The 7433-nt window shown below is 40.8% G+C and overlaps 1 pseudogene; it reads right to left on the bottom strand.

Moving 5' to 3' along the window:
• Window positions 1–4002: 4002 nt before the first annotated feature.
• LOC121547356 lies at window positions 4003–5041 on the bottom strand (annotated as a pseudogene).
• Between the last annotated feature and the right edge of the window lie 2392 nt (window positions 5042–7433).

The following is a 7433-nucleotide window of genomic DNA, read 5'->3' as shown; positions in this document are numbered from 1 at the left end:
GTGTCATGACCAGCCTTTCAAAGCACTTCATAATTACAGATATGAGTGTTACAGGGTAATAATCATTTAGGCAAGTTACCTTGGAGATCTTGTGAACAGGGACAATGGTGAAAAATAATTAATGAAAAATAGAACACCTTGATTAAATAAATATTCACCCCCCCTCCTTCCCTGAATCAATACATGATAGAAACACCTTTGGCAGCGCTTAAAGCTGTGAGCGTTCTTGGGTAAGTCTCTAAGTGCTTTGCACACCTGGATTGAGCAATTTTTGCCCATTATCCTTTTCAAAATTATTCAAGTTCTTTCAAGGTGTTGGGGATCATGGCTTGACAGCAATGTTCAAGTCATGTAAGGTAGTGTGTACACTTATTACTATACAATTATTAACGGGGCACCAGTCCCATTATTGGACAAAACTGTATTCTAACCTGACTTATTCGTTATTTTAATGACCAACTCGGTCCCGCTTTAAATGACGTTCAGCTTATAAAGACTTCATAAAGCCTTCATAATGCCTTCATAGGCACTACATAAATATGTTACAAAGCATCTATAACCATATGTTATCCTTTATAAAAGGTTCATAAATGTGGCATAACTGTGTGACATAATCACCAATGTCAAATGTGACATGACCCATTATGTCGAATATTACTTAAACAGGTGCTTTATAAAGGGTGAGATGTTGTAATACAGGATTACATGACACCAAGAAACACTTACCTTATTAATGAAAGCCCCCAATATAAGGACATTTAAAGTGTCTATCTTATGGAACCAAGTTACGTGTTCCTCTGTACACAAACATGCACACAACAATATAACGAGCCATACCATGCGATGTTGGGCCCAGTCAGGTCTGAGAAACATTCACCCTCTACTCCACTGAAAGATCAGCCACAAAATGTTGGCACCATTGTAACAGGTTGTAATCAAGTCCTGGTCTCCAGGTAGGACTAGGCCTACTCCAAATCATCTAGGCTCTGAAACACACACACAAACGCAAGCTTTGCAGGTACATCAACCCATCTAAATACCTCTTACACCCTACCGTAACCTGTGGATCATGAGAGAACCTTCATAAATCAGCAGAATGTTCGTAAACTATTTATTGACACTCTGTAGTGTCTTGTAATACTTCATTTGAAGTGAGACACCTTCAGTCATTCATAACACATCCATAAAGACGCTATATCTCATGACGCTGTACTTTTTTTTACAATCAGACCCCTTTGGTCATTCATAACACATACACAAAGGCATAATGATGTAAATGATGTAATTATCACTAACAGATTTAAAAAATATGTATATGCCATTTAGCAGACACTTTTATCCAAAGCGACTTACAGCCATGCGTGCATACATTTTTGTGTATAAAACAAATAAACATTAAAGACAAGTTTTAAACATACATTTCCCTATATTTTTATACACAAACAGAATTAGGCAAAATTAAACGGCCCTACCAACATTCTTTGCTGTGCATGACTGCACTTTAGAGCCTATGTCATCCTGCGGCACAGCATTTTGGAGAAAGTTGAGGGCAGGTCCAATACTGGATGTGCAACCAAGAGGGAAAGAGGTTGGGCCATCCTAGAAAGGTTTTAGAGTAATATAATATAATATATGCCATTAATCCAAAGCGATTTACAGTCATGTGTGCGTACATTTTTACATATGGGTGGGTCCAGGGAATCTAACCCACTATCCTGGTGTTGCAATGCTCTACCAAGATGTATAACAAGGTTATACATTATTTGTAAAGCCTCAATTTAATATGATTTATAAACCCTTTATTAAGCGGTGCTTATGCCACCCTTTATAAAGAACAGGTTTATGTCATATTTGACATAGTGGGTTATGTCACATTTGACATCAGTGGTTATGTCACACAGTTATTCCACATTTATGAATCCTTTATAGAGCATGGCATATGGTTATAGATGCTTTGTAACACGTTTATATAGCACTTATGAAGGCATTGTGAAGGCTTTATGAAGCCTTTATAAGCTGAACGTCATTTAAAGCGGGACCATCTTTTCCATATAGGGTTGTATGAGAAATTATTTTCTTCTATGCTACTAGGCCTCTGCACATCGCACCATTTATTATCCTGAAGGATTACAAAATAAAAGAAGAGATGGGTGAAATCTGTATTTCACCGACCTTTAAGTGAAGTAAAAAATAGACATGTTAAGGTTTATTTTAGGCTGTCATTCACCTCTAGAAATAGCAGGCGCAAACTTTGCAAAAGTATAAACTTATAGAGTTTTCACTTAGCAAACACTTTATATGATATTTACACTTTTAAAAGATCACGCACCTGTGATAGCGAAAACACTGTCCTCTCCATTACTCCAACCTTCCTTAACTTTGGGTGGCATGATGTTAGCAATGTAGGCTAACACTGGTACTCCACGCAATTCCAGCCAGCACAGCTCACAGTGCCGATGGAAACAACAACAAACATCAGGGAGTTATACAGCCACAAGCCCGGGACTATCCGCGGTCCCAGCTACAAGGGCTAACCGCATCGCGGGCTGTGTTCTAACTTCCAAAGAAATCTGGCTAGCTTGATAGCTAGAAACTAGGCTAGCTTTTTCACCAGGCAGCAGCTCTTCAGACTTTAGAGTTTGGCAGTATCCCAGGACAGATAGTAGCGGTCCTAGCAACTGAGGAAAACATTTTCCACAAATATTGAAAACAACAAACCTAGCTCTCTCTTGTTCGCTGTAACCTGTGCATATGATGAATAAACTTTGATTTGATTTGAATATGAGATGACTGTAGAGATACCTCTGTTTGTATAATAATGAACATACAGTATAGTATAATAATAGACAGGTTACCAGAAGGACACTATTTATTTTCCAAAAGCTGTTCATGCAAACCTTGCAAAATGGCTAAAACGATCCCACAACTGTTAATAATTGCACTGCTTATATATTATTACATGAAGCTTTGAGAGATACCATGGCCTTGCTGGAGGTTGCTTTCAGTAAACAGGGGATGTCCTAAGGACATTATGCAACGTTCCCATTAGGTCCCTTTTAGAGCTTTGGCAAGACGTTATCCCACTGATATTCTGAGAACGTTCTAGAAACATCAAAACATGACGTTAACCTCGGGACCATAAGAGTATGTTCAGTAAAGTGCAGGATATTGAAAGATAAAATCGGACTAATCAGACACTGACCAGAATGTCCTTTCAACAGCTTGTAATATAGGACAATTTATTTGCTGCCCACTTGCTTGCCTATCTACTGAACTCTAGGGTTTAACAGTAAAGGGTTTAATAGTCCCAGTTGAGGAGCACCAGATTATAATGCATGATGCACAGTTTCTCTGAATTTTCCCCTGTGAGCCTACTCATTTTCTTCCCATAGATGGTGCTGACTTCACTTAAGACTTGTTTACTTGGAACAGAGGTAGGTGGAGGACAGATACATTTTCTTGCAAGAGGAGCAAGCAGACTGAAGCTTGCCTCATTGTACTTGCACCACTCAAGTGGATTATCCTTCCTTCGGTCTATCACTGGCTCTTTGAGATACAGTTCCACCTTAGTCTCAAGGCTGGCCACAACTCTACTCGCAGTTGGCTGGGTGTAGGGTCCAAGTAGAGTCTGGTACATTCTGTCAATGAGAGTCCGACTAGACTGACCCTGTTCTCTCCGTGACCTTTTTGGGTCCCTGCCCTTTCTCCTGTGCCTCCGTCTTCTCTGGTGTCTCCTCTGTCTCCTCTCTTGACTCCTCATGTGTCTCTGTCTGGTTCTCCTCTCCTCTCATATGGCAGCCTGCTCTCCTTGGTCGACCTCTTATTTTAGCCATTCCTTGGCCTTGGTCAGAGTATTCACAGAGGAGAATGCATTGCTCTTACAGCAACGGTCTAAGAGACAAGCATGAACCACACATTTCACCTCCTCCACTGGAGAAATGTCTCGTCAGGTTCTCCAGCATCTCCTGCCTTATTGTCCTGATTCCCTGTGTGGAGGGACATTCATCTTGGAAGAGCAGCTTCTTGGAAGCTCGGAATGATGCAGGAGACGGAGGACTCGTAGTGGCTCATCTCTAGCATAACCTCCTCAATTGGTGTCAGTGTTTCAACTAGTTTTGCAATGAGGCTCCATTGATAATCTTTCAGGCTTGTGAAGCCTCTATGTACCCCCACACATAGGTTCAGAGCTCTCTTCTGTTCCAGCAATCTCTCCAGCATATGGAAAGTGGAGTTCCACCGAGTGGAGCAGGCTTGAATTATCCTATGTTCAGGGAGGCCAAGGTCATTCTGGATATCAGAGAGGCACTTTTTGGCAAGTATGGAATGGCCAAAATGGTTTGCACAGGATTTCAGCATTGCAATGATGTTCTTCACTGCCCTCTGGCTGGTGAGGCCATCGTTGACGACTAGCTGCAGTGTAAGGGCACTGCCGCTAAAGTCTGGTATCTCAGAGATCCTCATCCCTTTGACCATGATGGCCCCTCCATCCCTGAGGATAAGAATGAAGCGGTCCTTAGCTATGCCCCATTCATCCAGCATGCCCAGGAACATCTGAATGATGTACTTGTCAATATGCTTTAGTATTTAGGACCACTTGCTGGCATATCCCTTAGTTTTGAATGAAATGTCAAACTTATGAGTGACTCGGTCGTTCCTGACCAGTAGTCAGTGGTGAAGGACAGGTACTGGCCTGTATTACTTGGAGTCAGCAGAGCTTTGATTTTCTTTACTATCTTGCTATGGATGCTGGGCATCATCTCTGTGTGGTATAATTTTTCACTGTTCAGGGTGTGTCTAGGTTCAGCGGTGGTAATTACAAGCTTGAAGCCAACACCTGAAACAACGCTTTGTCCATGTTTTTGGACCTGTTGTCTAACTTCTGCCACTTTGCCTGTCTCTCAAAAATCTGTTGGAGAGTGGGTTGAGCTGGAGTTTTCTTTTTTGTGTCTTCTCTTTTATTGTCTGCTGCATCAAATAGATGACTCTTCAGATGGTACCACATATTTGTGGTGTTTTTACTTTTCGCTGTTGCCGGTCCCATGCTGACTTTCTCATTACATGAATTACACAGTGCCACTCCTTGTTTTGGTTGAGTGAAATTGGCCCACACCACGCTTTGACTTCTTCTCTGTTCAGCCATCTGCAATGGAAAAACAAAATTATATTCATGCATACTGGTGTTGACTCCAATCAAAATCTCCAATTAGAATAATTCTATTGGCGAACGTTCAATCACTGGAGAACAAACTGGACTAGCTCCGTTCGAGACTATCCTATCAATGGGACCTGAAGAACTGTAATAGGCCGCTGCTCCCGAGTGGCGCAGCGGTCTAAGGCACTGCATCTCAGTGCTAGAGGTGTCACTACAGACCCTGGTTCGATTCCAGGCTGTATCACAATCCGGCTGTGATTGGGAGTCCCATAGGGCGACGCACAATTGGCCCAGTCCTGGTTTGGCCGGGGTAGGCCGTCATTGTAAATAAGAATTTGTTCTTAACTGACTTGCCTAGTTAAATAAAGGTTAAAATAAAAGAATATCCTACATTTCTTGGAATTGTGGCTGAACAAGGACATGGATAACAGACATCAGCTGGTTTTTCTATGCATCTTCAAGACCATATGGCAGCGTCAGGTAAGGATAGGGGGGAAGGGGTGTGTCTCTTTGCTGACACCAGCTGGTGTGGGATCTCTAATATTGAACATCTTAGATGTAAAGTCCCCTGTTTGGTACCGGTTCCGACCAAATGTTTTGCTTATAAATCGATCAGTAGACACTGTAGTTTGAAATGGCTTGCATTGAGCGATAGCCCTGGTTCCCACGGACACATTAGTATATGTGTGAGCCTGTGTGACATAGGAAGTGAAATCTAAAACCACTTGAAGCTGGGATGTCCCTCCTACCATTTAATTCGCTCTTCCGACTGTCCATCAACTCCTGCCTGAACCCTACGTCACAGCCACTAATCTAAAATTGTAAACAAAAAACACTTTCTGTTTGCCATAGACTAACAAGATTAATATAAGATTAAAGGCGAGTTCCTAACGAGTTCAGGAAGCCAAGCTAGAGTTCTGTGAGACTTTCACAGTGATGGGGCAGACGTTTTGATCAAGAGAGACTGTATTTTAAATCTTATAGTTAGTCATTTTATAATTTGAGTATACTATATTTAGAAAGCAGATAAGTCGTTTCAATAGGAAATAAATCATAGAAAACATTTCAGATTTTTATAATATTTGTACTGTGTGCTTGAGCTTGGGTCCTCAAAAGTGACTACACCTCAGTAATTTACAACTATTTTTACCAGAAAGGTGAGGTTCAAACCTTTATTGGAGTTTAAAGCATTACTAGTAATTGTTTATGGCCCTTTCATGATAAATAATTACTTTTGGAGATAACGTAGATTACATTTTCGATTACATTTATACTGAACAAAAATATAAATGCAACATGTAAAGTGTTGGTCCCATGTTTCATGAGCTGAAATAAAAGATCCCTGACATTTTTCATATGCACAAAAATCTTATTTCTCTCAGATTGTGTGCATACATTCCTGTTTTTGAGCATTTCTCCTTTTCCAAGATAAGCCATCCACCTGACAGGTGTGGCATTTCAAGAAGCTGATTAAACAGCATGATCATTACACAGGTACACCTTGTGCTGGGGACAATAAAAGACCACTCTAAAATGTGCAATTTTGTCACACAACACAATGCCACAGATGTCTCAAGTTTTGAGGGAGCGTGCAATTGGCATGCTGACTGCAGGGATGTCCACCAGAGCTGTTGCCAGAGGATGTAATGTTAATTTCTCTACCATAAGGCACCTCCAACATCGTTTTAGAGAATTTGGCAGTACGTCCAACCGGCCTCACAACCGCAGACCACGTGTATGGCATTGTGTGGGTGAGCGGTTTGCTGATGTCAACGTTATGAACAGAGTGCCCCATGGTGGAGGTGGGGTTATGGTATGGGCAGGCATAAGCTACGGACAATGAACACAATTGCATTTTATCGATGGCAATTTGAATGCACAAAAATACTGTGATGCAATCCTGAGGCCCATTTTTTAAGGTATCTGTGACTATTAGATTCATATCTGTATTCCCAGTCATGTGAAATTCATAGATTAGGGCTAATTTATTTATTTCAATTGACTGATTTTCTCATATGAACTGTAACTCAGTAAAATCAATGAAATTGTTGCATGTTGTGTTTTTATTTTTGTTCTGTATAAGTAAAGTCATGAAATGGAATAGGAGTTTTAAGGTAAGTTGGACGCTGTTCAGCTAAAATTGTGTAAACATGTTGAACATGTTCAAAAGCTCTGCAAATGCATGATGGGAATTTAAAGAAATACCACAGCGAGCTTAGTAAAACCCCTGCAGGATAACTGTCTGTCAAAATAAGCAAACTACACAAATAACATGCTGGGA

Source organism: Coregonus clupeaformis, chromosome 1, assembly GCF_020615455.1.
Source record: "Coregonus clupeaformis isolate EN_2021a chromosome 1, ASM2061545v1, whole genome shotgun sequence".
Classification (NCBI taxonomy): domain Eukaryota; kingdom Metazoa; phylum Chordata; class Actinopteri; order Salmoniformes; family Salmonidae; genus Coregonus; species Coregonus clupeaformis.
The sequence above is the reverse complement of the archived record's forward strand: the minus strand, read 5'-3'. Positions and strand labels throughout refer to the sequence as shown.